The sequence below is a fragment of the Oryzias latipes genome, chromosome 13 (genome assembly GCF_002234675.1).
Source record: "Oryzias latipes chromosome 13, ASM223467v1".
In the NCBI taxonomy this organism is placed as follows: Eukaryota; Metazoa; Chordata; class Actinopteri; order Beloniformes; family Adrianichthyidae; genus Oryzias; species Oryzias latipes.
Window position 1 is genome coordinate 28,935,023 of NC_019871.2, and position 20,310 is coordinate 28,955,332.

The 20,310-nt window shown below is 44.4% G+C and overlaps 1 non-coding gene across 1 annotated transcript; it reads right to left on the reverse strand.

Moving 5' to 3' along the window:
• Positions 1–1,816: 1,816 nt before the first annotated feature.
• trnai-aau lies at positions 1,817–1,891 on the reverse strand. Its single transcript has one exon. It is a non-coding gene; the product is annotated as a tRNA-Ile (tRNA).
• Between the last annotated feature and the right edge of the window lie 18,419 nt (positions 1,892–20,310).

Consider the following 20,310-nt stretch of genomic DNA (forward strand, 5'->3'; position numbering starts at 1 on the left):
GTAGTTCTTGAAATTGGGTGGGTGTGGCTTATAATCAGGTGTGCTCTATTACCCGGAAGTTTAGGAATTCTTAGAGTAGATACTGGAGATTGCAACAAATGGAGAGTTCAGAAAGATCCATACATTCCTTCCAGTCACACTGCTGGTTCTCATGTCACCTTCCTCTACAAAGAGAACAGAATGAAAAAGAAAAGATAGGAATGACACTAAAAAAAGATCCTGGACATCGCATCTCCTAAAGTTTTATAATAAATACAATATTCTATTATATGAAGGGGCATCTCAGGTCACCTAAATAATCTAACAGAATGAAAGCATGCAGGAAAAAACTATGAATGAATGTGTACAACAGCTCTAGCTTCAATACTACCTGATGAGATGGATTCAGAAGGCATCTTTTTCAGTGAAGCATCATCTTCATCCTGAAAGTGGCAGAGGGATTCACAATAGCCTCAGAGAAGAGCTTCAATATGTACCTCGTGAATTCAATGACCTCCTTTCAGCTGGAGTTTCTGCTCCTCCCGACGCCTTTTTCTGGCTGCATTCTTTCTTCTTCAGACCTTGGTGAATCAACGACAATGAATGTTCACTATCAAAATTTGAATAAAAGGTCAATCCATAGAGTTTTCAGTAAAATATGTAATAATAAAATAAGGATTGTAACCCTTGTGCTATCCTAGGCACTATAACATTGGGAGTTGGGTCATCTAGACCCACTAGACAGTGCTCTGAACCTTTTTTCTTCAATGATTTGTGATCTTCACTGGTGTCCATGGATTACATGAAATCTTTCCACCTTTATCCACCTTTGTCTTGGTAGGGAGAACACGTCAATGTAAGGGTGGGGTCATCAAAGATATCACAAGGGTTAAAAGTGTGATCGTGTAACCCTTGTGGTATCCTTGGCACTTTAACATTGGGAGTTGGGTCATCTAGACCCACTAGACAGTGCTCTGAACCTTTTTCTTCAATAATTTGTGATCTTCACTGGTGTCCATGGATTACATGAAATCTTTCCACCTTTATCCACCTTTGTCATGGTAGGGAGAACACGTCAATGTAAGGGTGGGGTCATCAAAGATAGCACAAGGGTTAAAAGTGTGATCGTGTAACCCTTGTGGTATCCTTGGCACTTTAACATTGGGAGTTGGGTCATCTAGACCCACTAGACAGTGCTCTGAACCTTTTTTCTTCAATGATTTGTGATCTTCACTGGTGTCCATGGATTACATGAAATCTTTCCACCTTTATCCACCTTTGTCATGGTAGGAATAGCACGTCAATGTAAGGGTGGGGTCATCTAAGATAGCACAAGGGTTAAAGAGCACTTACAGCATTGGAAAGTTAGTTATTAGATGAAGACATCACCATCTTCTAATTTGCTGCATGTTTTCCTTTGAAGAAATAAAAACAGAGTAGTTAGTTTGTGCCACAACCCAAAAGTGTCTTGAATTCACTTGACACAAACTGACCAGAATTTACACACACCTCACTGAAATCACATTTAGTTTATATTTAGTTAGTTATTGGATTTAGTTTATAAACATATTATACTCTATGTGACTATGAATGAGGAGGCCTGAATTGGTCTATCATGTCAATATCTCTGCTTTTCTCCAGTTAATCTACTTCAAACTTGCTGTGATGATCATGAACATCATTACCAACAATAATCCAGTAAAGGTTTTGCGTCACCTTTTGAAAAAGTAGCATTTTGGATGGTTTACATATTCCACTCCGACTATGTATGAGGGAAATCTGTAATTTTCTCCAGTTAATTTTCATCAAACTACTAGCTACCAGTGTAGAATGCCTTTGGCCAGTATGGGGATTGAACCCATGACCTTGGCGTTATTAGCATCACGCTCTAAACCATCTGAGCTAACTGGCCTTTCACAGCATGTTTGCTTGTCGTTAGAGACATGATCAGCAAATAAGTTCCGTTCCAAAAGCAACACTACAAAACTGTCATATCTCCAGACGTCTCCAATTTAAGAAGTAAACACATGCTTCTGCCCAGTTTAGAGCTGGGAACCTTTCGCGTGTTAAGCGAACGTGATAACCACTACACTACAGAAACCTTTCATTTTGCTGGACTCACTTTTTGGATCAGGTAAGAGAATATGAGGAAGAAACATTGCGTGAAAGCCAAAATTTGGAGTTAAATTCTTCATCCTTTTCAGTTCATCATGAGGATCCAATGCTTTTTCTTGGGAATGTGAGCCCGGTTCTATTGCCTTCAGATGAGGATTTTCTTCCATATGCATGATTTGTAGCTTGAAATAAATGGACAATACTTTCTTCACTCAGTTTTGTATAATCAATGTCAGACGATGGCATGTTGTGACTTGATTAGTGGAAGGTATATCACGAGCAAAGAAATGCTGTCCGGAATCCGGTTTTTTGGGAGTTTTTCCTTACCGTGAAGGGGGGTCTAAGGGCAGGGATGCCAGTATAGCTGAGTCAGTTTGTTAGTTCATTTTAGTATTTTACTATTGCACTCTTTGTATTCACGATCCTTTTGAGTTCATGTTTCCCTTCGAAGCCCATCGAGACGACTGTTGTTGTGATTTTGGGCTATACAAATAAAATTGAATTGAATTGAATTAGTTAAGGATTTATAAATGTATCTTATAGATAGACAGCAGATAACTAACAAGCTTTTAGTTAGTGAGCTATAAATGACCTGTTTCCCGTATATTAATGAGTTCTAACTGTACCTTATTAATTAGTCAGATCGAGATGAAACTGTTAATAAATTACTTACTAATGATTTTGCAAATGAGGATCAATTCCAACTTTATAATAATGTCCAAATAACATTTACAAGCTAATAACTAACGCATTACTGGTATATTAACTCACACTTTACAGGTCAGTTGTTAATAGTTTGTTAACCATCTACTAGTGACGCTTTGTTGAAAAGCAAATGGGTAGGACAAGTTCACGGTACAAAAATATGTAATATTCAAAATATCAGATGCTTTATCTCAACCTTCTTTCACTAATAGCTTTTTCTGTGTACCGTACTTGACCAAAGAAACACCACAAATGAAGTGTTGAACACTGTTTATTCCTTTTCCACACATACTGAGCCGTCACATGGCAGATCAGCAGAATAAAACAGAATTTTGGAACTTTTTGAGCAGAACAGAGAAAACAAATGAATCAATAACAAGCCATTGGCATTTTTGCTATAGAACAATTTTAACTCAATATATTTGGTCAACCGGACCTGAGCTACATTGAACTACTCTATGACACCATCCCGCAGTGTTACACCTACGCTTTCCTAGACAGAGGAATCAGTTTTCCCTTCCTGTTTTGATGTTCAACATCCCTTAAAAGGTATGGATCACTATTTTATCACTTCCAGACATTTTTTTGAAAAGTCCAGAAGTCGTTGCTGTGGCGTGTGGGCACCCAGCAACTCCTTATTTGTCTTTGGGGCCACCACAGCCAATTCACAGATCGGAGCATTGCTGACAATGGTGTTTCGGTCAACACCGACCTTTTGATATGCCAAACTCAGCTTTCTCCCTTTCTTGTAAGCCTTAAGACTTTCTTGTATCTCTTGTGACCTCTTGAGGATGACGTGCTGAAACAGATAGAAATTTAAGTACAACAAACATAAAATAAGTGAATCAACACTGGGACACAAACACAGATGCTATGTGGTTGCAAAAAGTAATGAAGATTACACACACAAGGCAATTGGAGAGTTCACAATACCATACCCACCAGGACATACATTTTGAAAAAAAACTTTATACAAAAACAGAAAGACAGATAGACAGAAAAAGAGAGATACAGACAAACAGAAACACAGAGAGACACATGTGATGTCTCCATGCTCGACACCCTGACACACATGAGGGGAGTGGCCTTTTTGCTGTCCTCTTTTCACGCTTACTTCTTCGCCTGCTGTGTTCCCTTTTTGTCTTCTTTTTCTTTCTTTTGTCCTTTTTTTTTACTCCAGTGGCGTTGCATCTTTTGTTTTCTTGCGTTTTTTCTTCAATTTCCGATATGAAAAATCAGTTGATGAGGTGCTGGATGAAGAGGAGCTGAATGAAGTGGAGCTGGATGAGCTGGAGGATGAAGACAAAGAAGATGCACCAGGAGATGTGTTGGCCGAGGAAGATGAATCATTTGTCCCACTGTTATCTGTATAAACAACATAATAAAAAAGCACAATTTAATAGTTCATTTGAAATTATTACCTATGATAATACAAGTCAACTCACATACATTCTTTTAACATTTATGTTTCCCAAGACTTGCTATGTAATCAATCAGCAAAACTGTGGGTCATCAGTTGAACAGATTTTTTTGCTGTTATTCGATGCTACAGATAGGCTATTATCTTTTAGGTATTAACTGTGCAATAACACATTTGTGTTCCAATAGACCGGGGCAATAAATGAATTTGATCAATTAATTCAATTTTGTAGTTCAAGATTTTCCCATTTTTTGGGAGAATCTGGCCTTTTTTTACCCAGCACTTTGCTTCTTGGAGTAAATCTGTCCTTGCTTTCAATGCATGTTTTAGTTATAGTTTACAGTTGCATGATATTAAAAATGTCTTCATGCCATTTACGAATTACTTTTAGATCATTTCATTTTCTCAAAAAAAAAAGTTTTAATTCTCGTCAGCTGGTTCAGACTACAGTTGATCCCTTAGGCGATGCATGGGGGTCTTTTTAAGAGACATGTTCTGCTGCTGTGCTAAAGGAAACAAAAACAACTTATTTGTGATAGGAAATGAAACACATTATTGATTGTGGCTGGTGACTCAAAAGGAAAATTTGGTCACTGGGGTGGTGACTTTAAACTTAGAGCATCAAATCACAAGCAGCAAAATCCGTTTGAAGGTCTTTAGCAGAAGAGGGAGTATGAGGACAACTTAGAGAAAGTTTTTTGTTTTTTTTTTTTGGCCGTAGCCCCCAGCCCCATGTTTTGATGAGGGCCTTCTCACCATTAAATGTTGGCCTTTCTTTCCCTCAATATATATATTTCACAAAGCACCAAAGTATTATTACCAGGTGTGCAGTCCTGTTTCGAACAACCAAACAAAACTGTGGGCCCACTTACTTTGACCAACTTGTTGGCAGAGGGAGTCTCTCTCCTTAGGCAGGTCACAGATTTTTTTGGTGACTTTGTGCTGCTTCTTCTTCTTGGCCTCACATCGTTTAAGCTCTTTCTTCTGAAATGATACCATAAAGAACAAATTCTAATTATAAAAGCCAGGTTAGGGTAAATGTATAAAATATGACCTTTTAAAAAAATGTTTTGATGTTCTGAAGGGTCACCAATGAGCTCATTAACAAGACTAGGCTAATGAAGAGCAAACCTTCATTAGCCAAATGTTGCTCTTAATTTTACTCCTCCATCAGTAAATTTGGTCATATTTGGCACCTAGCGAGTTTTTAATTTTGGACCCCGCCTGCATTCTTATATCCTTGGAGTGTTTTCTACTTTCTACACTGGACGCTGATGTTTTATTTGATCTTTTGTCCATTTTCCACAACCTGGAATAGACTTTTCTGTCTGTCAAACACCCAGAGTCAAGATGAGATAAGAGAAACAAATTCACTTTGATGCAGACGTGTTTATTCTCCTTCCATTTTTCAGAAAATCCAGTAAACCCAATGAATTACATCCATTTTATGGATGAAAACTATTTTCTATTTGGAAGCAGCTGTTAGTTTGTTGCGGGATCTGTGGTCATAAGCGGTGTCTAAGCCCCTCCCCGCCTATGTACCTGTTCACCTGTCCACGTCCTCTGCAGCCAAGTTGGTTTGCCCCGCGCGTTAACCCCCCACCACCACCACCACCACAGACACACACACACACGTGTACGGGCTCCTCCAGTGTTCTTCGCAGAGTGCAAATACTGTAATTACAACAAGAACACACGACAGTAAGGGTGCCCTTGCGCACATTTCATTAACTTAGACGTGGAAATGAGCGGTTTTAGTCTAGAAAAACTGCGGAGGGGGGGCACATTTTTGGAGCGCTCGTGGCACGAGTCGTGCAGGAAGATTGTGCCCTAGCCACTGGCTTCACTAATATGGTTGAATTGTGTAAAACAAATCAACAAATCCGATGTTTAATCAATCCCAATCAAGCTTCTTTTCATTGAAAGAAGGGATAACACGTTTGCTTACCGACACCGTCGTCCATCATCATGTGCACATCCGGCTGGTCCACAGTTGAAGTTTCCCTCCCCCCGAAATTCCCGCTGTTGACTTCTTCCTCTTTTTTCCGACAGTACGTGGATTTATTGCGGTAGTTTGCGCATTCCCACTGGGGTTCGACATTTTACCAGACCGTGTGTTCATCTCTATGCCTTGAAATCCAACTTGCTACATGACTTGTGAGTGAAAAATGGGCGCATCTGTCTAGGTTGTCGCCGGCTGCAACTAATCAAAATGGGCCTACAACGGTGATTGACAAGTTGATAACCAGCCGATATGATGCAGGAGGCCGCATGACACCGCCCCTAGCCCATGAATACAAATATGATTGGTTTGTTTTATCCTCATTACACCGAATTATTATAGTTTACAATTCGAAGGTAATCTGGCGGGAGCTAGTCACTGAAACTCAGGAATAGTGGTGTTGCTCCCATTTTTTATGGTATGAACTCAAAGATGTGAAACTTTTTCCACATACACAAACTAACCAGTTCTCTGAAATATTGTTCACAAATCTAAATCTGTGATAGTGAGCACTTCTCCTTTGCCAAGACAACCCATCCCACCTCGCAGGTGTGCCATATCAAGATGCTGATTAGACAGCATGATTATTGCACAGGTGTGCCTTAGACTGGCCACAAGAAAAGGCCACTCTGAAATCTTCAGTTGTATCACACAGCACAATGCCACAGATGTCGCAAGTTTTGAGGGAGCGTGCAATTGGCATGCTGATAGCAGGAATGTCCACCAGAGCTGTTGCTAGGGAATTGAATGTCCATTTCTCCACAATAAGTCGTCTCCAAAGGCGTTTCCGAGAATTTGGCAGCACATCCAACCAGCCTCACAACCGCAGACCACGTGTAACCACACCAGCCCAAGACCTCCACATCCAGCATGTCCACCTGCAAGATCGTCTGAGACCAGCCACTCGGACAGCTGCTGAAACAATCGGTTTGCATAACCACAGAATTTCTGCACAAACTGTCAGAAACCGTCTCAGGGAAGCTCATCTGCATGCTCGTCGTCCTCATGGAGGTCTCGACCTCACTCCAGTTCGTCGTCGTAACCGACTTGAGTGGGCAAATGCTCACATGCAATGGCGTCTGGCACGTTGGAGAGGTGTTCTCTTCACGGATGAATCCCAGTTCACACTGTTCAGGGCAGATGGCAGACAGCGTGTGTGGCGTCGTGTGGGTGAGCGGTTTTCTGATGTCAATGTTGTGGATCGAGTAGCCCATGGTGGTGGTGGGATCATGGTATGGGCAGGCATATTTTATGGGCGAAGAACACAGGTGCATTTCATTGATGGCATTTTGAATGCATAGAGATACCCTGACGAGATCCTGGGGCCCATCGTTGTGCCGTACATCCAACAACATCACCTCATGTTGCAGCATGATAATGCATGGCCCCATGTTGCAAGGATCTGTACACAATTATTGGAAGCTGAAAACATCCCAGTTCTTGCATGGCCAGCATACTCACCGGACATGTCACCCATTGAGCATGTTTGGGATGCTCTGGATCGGCGTATACGACAGCGTGTTCCAGTTCCTGCCAATATCCAGCAACTTCGCCCAGCCATTGAAGAAGAGTGGAACAACATTCCACAGGCCACAATAGACAACCTGATCAACTCTATGCGAAGGAGATGTGTCGCACTTGATGAGGCAAATGGTGGTCACACCAGATACTGACTGGTTGTCTGAGTCCCCTGACCCCCTCAATAAAACAAAACTGAAGATTTCAGAGTGGCCTTTTCTTGAGGCCAGTCTAAGGCACACCTGTGCAATAATCATGCTGTCTAATCAGCATTTTGATATGGCACACCTGCGAGGTGGGATGGATTGTCTTGGCAAAGGAAAGTGCTCACTATCACAGATTTAGACAGATTTGTGAACAATATTTCAGAGAACTGGTTATTTTGTGTATGTGGAAAATGTTTCAAATATTTGAGTTCATACCATAAAAAATGGGAGCAATAACAAAAGCGTTGTGTTTATATTTTTGGTCAGTGTAAGAAGATGGATGAGATGCAAAAAATGCAAACACAAGATGAAATTCAGGGAATCACTCTGTGTGGATCACTATGCATGGTAAGTTTCTTTTTATTGAATAAATGACGACACACATTGATAATTTGTTAAAGAATTTCTTGTGAAAATTAAATCTATTTATTTGTGCTAATAAGAGTGCATCTAAACTCACGTTAAGATTAGGGTAAACATGCTGACTATTGGTCCTTCTTGCCAAATTTTTGACAATTAAAATAAACTTTTTTAACTCCTCAATTTATAACCATCTGCCTTCTGCCCCTGACATGAGGTAGTGAAGTTGATTTTCGGGATTCATCAACTGAGTCATCGTATCTATGGGCAACTACTGTCCCGATGACTCAGAGCGACTCAATAACTGTTTACTGATTTCAACACGGCGGCGCCCGTGTCAGGAAGCAATGGTGCACCTCGAGTCGTACATTGTTTTTACAGTCTATGAGTTAACGTCAATGTCAATCTCAGATCCAGACCACATCTTCCCAGCTCAGCCTGCCCTCACGAGCCCCACTCCTTTTTTTCTTTTTCTTTTGCATTTTTATGGTCTGAGCGTGGAGTCAGCAACTGCCCTGTTGTTACTGTTACCCTTTAATTTCTAGATACACACTACTATAAACTAAACAATGTACATGTATGTACATGATTACAACACGCTAAAAGGGGGTGCATATCTGCTATAAAAAATATCAACACTATTCACCCCCTAAAAATATACATTCCAACACAAACACACACACACCCTCACAAACACACATACATGCACACACATTTTGCAAGGAAGGTGGGACCTAGGACCATCTGTCCCCTACCCCTTCCCTGGTGGGGGGTACGGGGCCCTTGGCAACGGCGGCCGTGTGCCCGGGGTGCCGGTTTGTGGGGGGGGTGTCACATTACACCTGAGCCGAGGGTGTCCGTGTCCCTAGGGGGTGGGTTCTAGTTCTTGCCCCTGGGTGCTGGGCCCCGCCAAAACTCCGAGCCTGGTCGGGCCAAGTTCACAACACCCCTCGTGGGCCCCCTTTTTCCCCGGGATGCTCCCCCCCTGGGCGGGGGCGGCTGGCCCCTGCCTTGCTCCTCCCTGGACCATCCGTTGGCCGGGTGGGTGGCTGCCTGGAGTGCGGGGCGGGTCTCCCTTGGGGGGTCCTGGCTCGTACCTGGGGTTGGGGCGGGGGGATGCCCGTAACTCCTGGGTGGTGATAGGCTGCTCGTCTGGGGCTGTGGGCGCCCTTCTCGGGTGGGGCCCTGCGTTGGGCTCTCCCGGCGCGGCGGGGGGGCTTCTCTCCTGGTTGGGCTGGGGCGGCGCTCTCTTTCCCCCCGTGCCTCCCTGCTCTCTGGCTAGCAAGCAAGAGGCCAGTACATCGGGGGGCAGCAGCAGTTTGTCACAGTTGATGAGAGCCACTTTAGACTTAAAAGAAAGGCAAGCACTATTACGTAATAATGCAAATATACTAATTATCATTGAATGACAGATATTTTTTTGGTTTGATGAAGAACAATTTCTAATATTTCATGTTTTCAACAGTATGGACGGGGACGAATGGCTGGTGGGTGGAAGAGGATGAAGTGGGTGTTTGGGATGCTAGGTGTTAACCGGAGGGGGAGAAGACATGCTAAACCTATTCTTCGTTTGGTCGAGAGAAGAAGGAGAGATCTGGTGCCACTTATAGCTCACCATGTTAAAATAGGCTCTACAATAAAAATTGAGGAATGGCGGGCTTATCACAATGCTTTACCTCAGCTAGGTTACACTCATTTCACTGTCAATCACAGTGTGTCATATGTCGATGCCCAAACAGGTGCACATACTCAACACATAGAGAGAGCCTGGAGAACAGTTGAAGAAAATGTGTGGAGACTCAGGGGAAATCGTACAGAAGAGTTACTGTTAGACCATCTCAGAGTTATGGCATGAGTGGCTTGGCCGTCAGCATCGCAAAGGGCCGCTAGGACGGGTAATCCATGACATTGCTGTGATGTATGGACATTAAAAGATCTGTTTAACCAGTGTTCTGCTCAAAAAGTTCCTAAATTCTGTTTTATTCTGCTGATCTACCATGTGACGGCTCAGTATGTGTGGAAAAGGAATAAACAGTGTTCAACACTTCATTTGTGGTGTTTCTTTGGTCAAGTACGGTTCACAGAAAAAGCTATTAGTGAAAGAAGGTTGAGATAAAGCATCTGATATTTTGAATATTACATATTTTTATACCTTGAACTTGTTCCACCCATTTTGTTTTCATAAAGCGTCACTAGTAGATGGTTAACAAACTATTAACAACTGACCTGTAAAGGGTGAGTTAATATACCAGTTATCCGTTAGTTATTAGCTTGTAAATGTTATTTGGAGATTATAAAGTTGGAATTGATCCTCATTTCCAAATAACTGAGAAGGAGGAAGATTTGTTAAAAGATCTCCCTGAAAACCCTGTGGTCTAAAGGACCCACAGATTTAGGGTTAATTAAAGGCACTTTACCAGTTCAGATTGGACCAAGAACAGAATTTAGACCATGTGTTCGACAGTACCCTTTAAAACCAGATGCACAAGAAGGTATTAAACTAGTAATTAAAGATTTAATAGCTGCAGAAGTAATTATCAAGTGCAATAATTCACCATTTAACACTCCTGTATTTCCAGTGAAAGAACAGGCGCCCTCCACTTGTTGGAGGATGGTACAAGACTTACAAGTGGTAAACAATGCAGTTATTCTTTTTTTTTTTTTTTTTTAACCTTGTCCTGTCCAACAGCTGGGCAAACAGATGAGAGCTGAGGGCCTCTTGTGTTGGACATATTTTACTTTAACAAGAGGGGTTATTAATCTTCAGACAAACCAAAGGTATGTCTGAATAAACCCCTTTTGTAATTGAGGCCAAACTTTATTAATTTCAAACATGTTTGAAGATCTTTGGTGTTGGACCGGACGGAAAAAGAAAGAGGGGAAGAAGAGAGAGGGACGTTAGAGAGAGGGGGGGAAGGAGGGTGATAGTAGGAGGGGAAGGGGGATAAGACCATGAAGCAGCATAAAGCAACAAGTTTACTGGTTGTTAATCACCATGGTAAGGCTCAAATGCAGTACAAAAAGGGCGGAGCCTGTCCACACACACACCCAAGTGTCAAACACACCTGTTAGCTGCAAAAATGTCCATCTGTCGACATGTACACAAAACAGATAGTGCTCACACGCATACTTATGCCTTAAAACCAACTAGTGTGAAACATTTCAGTCATTCAGTCACGCAAACCGCCAGTGCAAAGGTGAGCCAACACCCGTGCTCAGGTGAGTGCTCATGTTCTTCTAAAATGGATGGTGGAATGTGTAAAGAAGGAGGGAGAGCGCCCAGCCATCCCCACCCCAAGACCCCCACCGCAGCAGCAGCGGCAGCCGGAATCCCCCCCACGCCACACGGAAACCGGCAGGGAACAACCGCCGCCCGGGCGACCAAGCCCGCCACCCAGGCCAGGGCCAGCAGGACCGCCGCAAGGCCCCCAGAGCCAGAGAGCAGGGAGGCACGGAGGGAAAGAGAGGGCCGCCCCAGCCCAACCAGGAGAACAGCCCCCCCGCCGCGCCGGGAGAACCCAATGCAGGGCCCCACCGGAGAGGGACGCCCACAGCCCCAGACGAGCACCCCACCACCACCCAGGAGTTCTGGGCATCCCCCCGCCCCAACCCCAGGTACGAGCCAGGACCCCCCAAGGGAGACCCGCTCCGCACTCCAGGCAGCCATCCGCCCGGCCCACGGTTGGTCCAGGGAGGAGCAAGGCAGGGGCCCGCCGCCCCCGCCCAGGAGGGGGGAACCCCGGGGAAAAAAGAGGGCCCACAAGGGGTGTTGTAAATATGGCCCGACCAGGCTCGGCCACAGTTGGAAATTTGGCGGGGCCCAGCGCTCAGGAGCAAGGACCAGAACCCACCCCCCAGGGACACCAACACCCCCGGCTCAGATGTAATGTGAACCCCCCCACCGCGCGGAGAGAGCACCGCCGGGCCCAGGAAGCCGGCACCCCGGGGACACGGCCGCCGTTGCAAAGGGGCCCGTACCCCCCACCAGGGAAGAAGCAGGGGACAGATGGTCCTAGGTCCCACCTTCCTTGCAAAATATGTGTGCGTGTATGTGTGTTTAAGAGGGTGTGTGTGTGCATGTGTGTGTGTTTATGTTGGGATGTATATATTGAGGGGGGAGGGGTGTGTGTACTAAGGGGGGTGCAGTTAAAATTGGCGGGTAGGGCACTAAGGGGACATCTCCTGATTACTCACAGTGATGTCCCCTCACCCCCCCCACCAAGGGGCCCTAAATGTCTAAGGTGCGGTTAAAATTGGCGGGTAGGGTGCTAGGAGGACATCTGCTGATTGCTGGCAGTGATGTCCAAGCACCCCCCCTACCAAGGGCCCTACATGTCTAAGGTGCAAATAAAACCGAAAGAGGGGGGGCCCACTCCATACGGCAACCATAGGAGGGGGGGCCACTGCCTAGTAAACCCCCCCCAAGGCTCATCGCAGGCTAAGCCCCCCACCCCCTCACCCTATTATGAGGTTATATGAGGAAGGGGGTAAGTTGGGGACAGCTGCAACAATGCAGTTATTCAAAGAGCACCCTGTGTGCCTGACCCCGTACATCCGTACATCCAACAACATCACCTGACTCCTTACGATCGGATGAAGCTGTCTTCACAGTGGTAGACATCAGTAATGCATTCTTTCCTGTGCCTGTCCACAAGGACAGCCAGTACTGGTTTGTGTTCACATATGACGGCCAAAGGTACACTTACACCAGACTACCGCAAGGTTAGTGCGAATGCCCTACTATTTATTCTCCAGTAATGATAGCGAGCATGGCAAAATTCCAACCTCCAGGGGGAAGTCAAAAACTAATTTATGTGGATGATGTTGTGATAGCATCACCAGACAAAAAAAAATTGTATGAAGGATTCAGTGGCACTGTTAAAACATTTAGCTGATGAAGGCCATAAAGTCAGTTATAAATAATTTACAGCTGTGCAGGGAACAGAAAAAATATCTTATAACTTGGTCATATTTAAGCGCAGCAGTATGCACAATTATGGAAGAACTTAAAACTGCAATTATGCAAGCACCAAAACCTCTAACGAAAAAGCAAATGATGTCATTTTTAGGCCTGACTAATTATCGCAGAAACTGGGTATCGAGTTATGCCGTAATAACGGTTTCCCTCCAAAAGTGAATGTATGAAGAAGATTTAAAAATGACTTCCCCTGTAAACTGGACGCAAGAAGCAGACATGGCCTTTTGTGACAAAACCTATCCAAACATTCGGACTAGAAATCAACGCAAATGATGCTCAGGGAAATCTTAGACCAAAACGTGGGAAGTTTCCAACTCCCTGATGTCCATTTCAAGTTATACACATGGACTTTATAGAATTAAACAAAAGTGAAGGAAAAATTCTGTCTGGTCATAATAGATTCATTCTTTAAATGGATTGAATTGTTCCCAACAAAACATCCTGGTGCAATAACAGTAGCCAGAGCATTATGCAAAGATATAATATCTCTGTATCGTGTACCTGGAAAAAAAAATGAAAAATTTATAGTGACAATGGGTCTCATTTTGTTAATGAAATCATAAAAAGGATAGGAACTATGTTTCACATTAACACAATAACAAAGAATTAATAATTTAATAATTAATAATATTAATAATTAATAATAATTAATAACATCAGCCCTTTAATTAAGTGCTTGGAGGAATTACAAATCTGGATGGCTCTTAATTTTCTCCACCTCAATGAGGAAAAGACAGAGGTGATTGTCTTTGGTCCCAGTGGCAACAGTGGGTCACACCCAATAGCTCTGGGCTCTCTCACTCAATCTGTTAAATCTACTGTCACAAACTGAGGAGTTAAGATGGACAATGGTTTTAATTTTGACCAGCAGATCAGTTCGGTGGTGAGATCCAGCTTCTTTCAATTAAGGCAGCTGGCTAAAGTCAAAGCGTTTTTATCAAGAAAGCACTTTGAGACAGTAATCCACGCCTTTGTTACAACTCGGCTAGATTACTGTAACTCTCTTTACTTTGGTGCCCCTCACTCATCCTTGTGCCGTCTCCAGCTGCTGCAGAACGCTGCTGCACGCTTGTTAACTGGAACGTGGAAGCGAGAGCATGTTACACCAGTTCGGGCTGCCTGTCCATTTTAGAGTTGGTTTTAAAATTCTTTTATTTGTTTTTAAGTCTTTAAATGGTCTTGCTCCACCCTACCTCTCTCAGCTGCTACATCTGCATTCGCCTTCCCGCTCACTTAGATCAGCTGATCAGCTGCTCCTGGATGTGCCAAGGACACGGCAGAAACTCAGAGGGGATGGAGCATTTGCCGTTGCTAGCCCCAGCTGGTGGAATGCACTCCCTATGTGGATTAGGAAGGCCTGTTTGTTGAATGATTTTAGATCCAAGTCAAAAACCCACTTTTCATCCCTGGTGTTTAACTCAGCGTGAGTTGATGGTTTTATTGGTTTTATTTATTTTATTTTATTTTTTTTAATTTATTGATTTTATGCTGTTTGTTTTAGTTTGTTGTTTTGTTTTATTCTGCGTTGTTAAGCCCTTTGGTCACCTCCTGCTGTTTTAAAAGCGCTTTATAAAGTTGACTTGACTTGACTTGACATTGACTTAAAGAATCCCTGTGCCTACCACCCGCAGAGTGCTGGGTTAGTAGAAAGAATGAATGGTACAATTAAGAATAGGCTGAAGAAATGTATTGATGAAACTGGACTCAGTGCCTAGATTTAGAAACTTAATTCTTTTACCTTTTTCTGTGTACGGTTGACGTTTTGGTTGCTAAAATGTCTAGTATTTATCCTCACAGATGGAGACCTAGCCATAAGCGAGAAGTGTGGCTGACAAAAACTGACCCTACTTACATAGATGCCATAGGGGTTCCTCGTGGAGTACCAGATGAATGTATATAAGTTCATCAGGTGGCTGCCAGCTGGGAATCTTCACTCTGTTGGTGGTGTACGACTGACAAAGGCGTGGACAGGATCTACAGCAACCAGACTACATCCACTACAACGTCCCAAAAATTAGGTAACTGGACAAGAAAAGGGTTTGAAGCTGTTCTGAACAGCTTTCTGTTACATATATAATGGCATTCCAGAACAGGACCACTCTCGACATGCTGAGGGCTGAAAAGGGTGGCATGTGCACCATGTTCAGTGAACAGTGTTGCACGTTCATTCCTAACACCGCTGCAGACGGCAGTCTGACCAAGGCCATAGAGGGCCTTCGCACTCTAAATGGTAAAATGAAGGACCATTCCGGTGTTGATACCATGTGGGACTCCTGGCTGGGTGTGTTTGGGAAGTACCACTCACTGGTTGCATCCGCTTTGGTGTCCAAGCAATATTTATGGCCATCTTGACCTTGTGTGGATGCTGTTGTATTCCTTGCCTGCGTTCTTTGTGCAATCGTCTCATCTCCACAGCTATTACACCTGAAGAGACCCAGCTGCGTCGCCTCTAAGTGTCCAACACACACCCTCCAAGTGTAAATGTGGTTGAGCTAGTAAACAGGGGGGAATTATGTTGGAATAATGTATATAGGTTCTCATATTTGCATCACCTATAGGTGATTTAATCATCAAGTGTGTGTCCGAATCCGTTTCACAGGAAGGTGGAGGTGACACCCTTGGTAGAAAATGTTTCTTTGCGTCTTTTTAGCATTTTCCTTAGAACCTTTGTCCAAACTGAATCGAAGGACGCTCCGAGTTAGTTTATCCGTGAGAAAAAGCTTTGCAGGGCAGTGAAAGGAGGGAGATGAAAAGACTGGAAGTATAGACATGTTGCAATTAATGTTTGATAGCGCTGCAGCTGTGTTTTTATCCATTTCCCCTCCTTAGAAGTCAGCGCACGTGTAACTTAGGGACAACCCAAAACAAATTAAAAGAGGCAGCAGAACATGCGCCAGAGTGGACAGAAATGGTTTACTGGTTAAATCTGTCTGCTCTCCTCGTAAAGGTACCTTGTTCTGTTTGTCTTTCCTTTTTGAACTTAAAACCAATTTCGCCATTTCAATACATCAATGCATTAAGATGTAAGAAACATTTATTGAAGAAGGCTGAAGGACACAGTCTGGTTGCTGGCGGCGTCGGACACAGTCTGGTTGCTGGCGGCGTCGGACACAGTCTGGTTGCTGGCGGCGTCGGACACAGTCTGGTTGCTGGCGGCGTCGGACACAGTCTGGTTGCTGGCGGCGTCGGACACAGTCTGGTTGCTGGCGGCGTCGGACACAGTCTGGTTGCTGGCGGCGTCGGACACAGTCTGGTTGCTGGCGGCGTCGGACACAGTCTGGTTGCTGGCGGCGTCGGACACAGTCTGGTTGCTGGCGGCGTCGGACACAGTCTGGTTGCTGGCGGCGTCGGACACAGTCTGGTTGCTGGCGGCGTCGGACACAGTCTGGTTGCTGGCGGCGTCGGACACAGTCTGGTTGCTGGCGGCGTCGGACACAGTCTGGTTGCTGGCGGCGTCGGACACAGTCTGGTTGCTGGCGGCGTCGGACACAGTCTGGTTGCTGGCGGCGTCGGACACAGTCTGGTTGCTGGCGGCGTCGGACACAGTCTGGTTGCTGGCGGCGTCGGACACAGTCTGGTTGCTGGCGGCGTCGGACACAGTCTGGTTGCTGGCGGCGTCGGACACAGTCTGGTTGCTGGCGGCGTCGGACACAGTCTGGTTGCTGGCGGCGTCGGACACAGTCTGGTTGCTGGCGGCGTCGGACACAGTCTGGTTGCTGGCGGCGTCGGACACAGTCTGGTTGCTGGCGGCGTCGGACACAGTCTGGTTGCTGGCGGCGTCGGACACAGTCTGGTTGCTGGCGGCGTCGGACACAGTCTGGTTGCTGGCGGCGTCGGACACAGTCTGGTTGCTGGCGGCGTCGGACACAGTCTGGTTGCTGGCGGCGTCGGACACAGTCTGGTTGCTGGCGGCGTCGGACACAGTCTGGTTGCTGGCGGCGTCGGACACAGTCTGGTTGCTGGCGGCGTCGGACACAGTCTGGTTGCTGGCGGCGTCGGACACAGTCTGGTTGCTGGCGGCGTCGGACACAGTCTGGTTGCTGGCGGCGTCGGACACAGTCTGGTTGCTGGCGGCGTCGGACACAGTCTGGTTGCTGGCGGCGTCGGACACAGTCTGGTTGCTGGCGGCGTCGGACACAGTCTGGTTGCTGGCGGCGTCGGACACAGTCTGGTTGCTGGCGGCGTCGGACACAGTCTGGTTGCTGGCGGCGTCGGACACAGTCTGGTTGCTGGCGGCGTCGGACACAGTCTGGTTGCTGGCGGCGTCGGACACAGTCTGGTTGCTGGCGGCGTCGGACACAGTCTGGTTGCTGGCGGCGTCGGACACAGTCTGGTTGCTGGCGGCGTCGGACACAGTCTGGTTGCTGGCGGCGTCGGACACAGTCTGGTTGCTGGCGGCGTCGGACACAGTCTGGTTGCTGGCGGCGTCGGACACAGTCTGGTTGCTGGCGGCGTCGGACACAGTCTGGTTGCTGGCGGCGTCGGACACAGTCTGGTTGCTGGCGGCGTCGGACACAGTCTGGTCTTGACTTATCATTATATGAGCTTCCACCTCATTGGTTTCCAGTTGTACTAACAAAACAAATATTTACTTTAACATTTGCGTTTGTTATGGCGCTCATAGCCTTTTCAGAAAAGCCAAGCCACGTGTTCACCATATTGTAAATTTCTTTACAAATTCTCACCTTTAACCAGATTTTCCAACCTGGAATCCAGGGACTGTAGAAGATCAAAGCTGCTCTCTAAAGCCAAATCTTTAGGGGGAGGAAAAGAAAGTAGTAAACATCCACTCAGGATTTTTTTCTGGATACACTTTGCTAGCATCAAGTCTCACCAGCTCCTCTTCCAATATTTTTATGGTTTGCATCCTGGGTTTGTCTAGCAACTGGCAAGCTTAAACCTAAGGAGAAACACAGTTTTATAGGTTAAATGTTTGCTTTGATGGTTTATGTAAAACAAATTTCAATCGGCAGTAAATTCTCCTTCCAATAAAGCTACATACCATTGCTAAGGAAAACAGCCAAAACACAAAGGGCCACAAACGACTGAGCTCCCATCTTTTCAGACACGGAATGAGAAGCCAACAAACAAGAGGAGCTTAAAAAAGTTCCTCCTGCAGGAAACACAGCTGCTGTTCATAACAGCTGATTGTCTTTCTCCTCAGATCAGCTGGACTCACATTTTGATTGACGCACCTGTGATGAAACCTCAGTATTTATGGATTACCTCGTTAGTTCTTAGTTTTATTAAGTTAAGATAAAAGCTTGAAAATGTCACACTAAGTCAACAAAAATAAATAAATGTTCCTGTAATCTTTGTGTAAAAAGTTCACTCTGTTGAGGAATCAAACTGTTTACTTGAAGAAAATCAAGTCATTCGACAGTAAAATGCAATCTTCAGTATAATGGAGGACATCGAAGCTCCACAGAAATAGTGTTTGCAGAAAATTTGTTTTCCTTTTTTATAGACATTTTATATAGATTTTTAAATATTTTCTTATATAAATGTCAGGACTCGGTTTCAGGAACTTGGAGTTACAGTGTTGCATCTTTAGAGCAAGAGCAGATCTTTTCTGATCCGTGAGCAGACAAAGACAAACCTTCCTTCATTCCAAACTCCTTTCTCCTCAAAGACTAAATATCAATCTTTTATTCTCCTTAAACCATTACATGTTTGTTGGATGTTAGACAACTTCCTTTCATTACGAAGTTTACAATGAAGATAACATTTTCCATGTGAGCGCTCTCTAGTGGAGATTTAAAGTCATTACACATCGTGCCAGGATTTTCACATTTCATGACATAAAAAGTCCAGCTAAAACAGATCTGTACAACTTTGCAAAATCTGTTTATACACAATTGATTGTAAATTTGAAAATGTGGTTAAAATATCAAGAAAATGCAAACCAATTGAAAAAAAAGTTTTAATATAAGTTGCGCTAAAAGAGAATAACTTTGCAGAAGCTGATATCTGTCTGTTTAAGAGTTTCTTATGTTTCAAGTCCTGTCTGTCAGTTGAAGGCTGCTGTCCATGGTGCTGAGAGCTTCAGCACTTTTTAGGCAGCTTCTTCCCAAAAGTCTGAGTGTCTGGAGACTTTTGTCACGTATGTGGTAACTATGCTCCGAACGTACCTGTGAAACTTTGTTCCTATGGAACTCAAAACAAGAGAAGAAGCGACTGTCAAACTGCTCCGACTTTTCTCAAAAAAATTGCTCAATTGCAATGTATCATGGTCTATATTCACCAATCTAGTAAGCATCTATGCACTCTGGTTCTTCTCGGAAACATCTAGGGCACTCAATTCAGACAGCACTTCAAAATAGCCAACGTGCACAGGGCATAAAAGGCAGAAGAAGAGAGCAGTTGTGTTGTAAGAGCTAAAAAGAAACGTAACAATAAGTTAGCTGTGAGAGAGCTGTGAGAGATGGTGGTAATATTGTTAGCTCTTAAATGGGTTGAGGAGGTCAGACCAAGTAGGAGCTTCAGTTGGTCTGACTCATGTTCTTCAATGATCAATTTTGACAGTTGCCATTCAGGAAGTAGACCCGACATCTTAATTGATAGATATCCCACAAACTATAGACAACAAGTGAATAATAGCATATTTCTTATGTTTACCGGCCCATGTTGGTATTGAGGGAACAAGTTGGCAGATAAGAATGCAAAATTAACAACCATAAAGGATGATTCAGATTTACACATAGATCTGAGTAGGGCTAAAATTAAGAATTGACTTAAGAGAAAATGAATAGGCGTCTGGTAAGAGAGGTGAGAGAGGGAGAAGACAGGAAGTTGGTTTTCACCATGTGAGATGGAATGTGGGGAAAGAAATAGGAGGGAGGAGGTGGTCCTTTCTAGTTTACGACTTGGACACACAAGACTTAGTTACCACACAATTACTTAATTATAAAACGAGTAAGCGCTGTGGAACATGTAATATTGACATGTAAATATTATGTGACATACTAAAATTTTCATGGAATATTTATGATTTTTTTTTAAAACAAGCAAAGTTATGTATATGTGA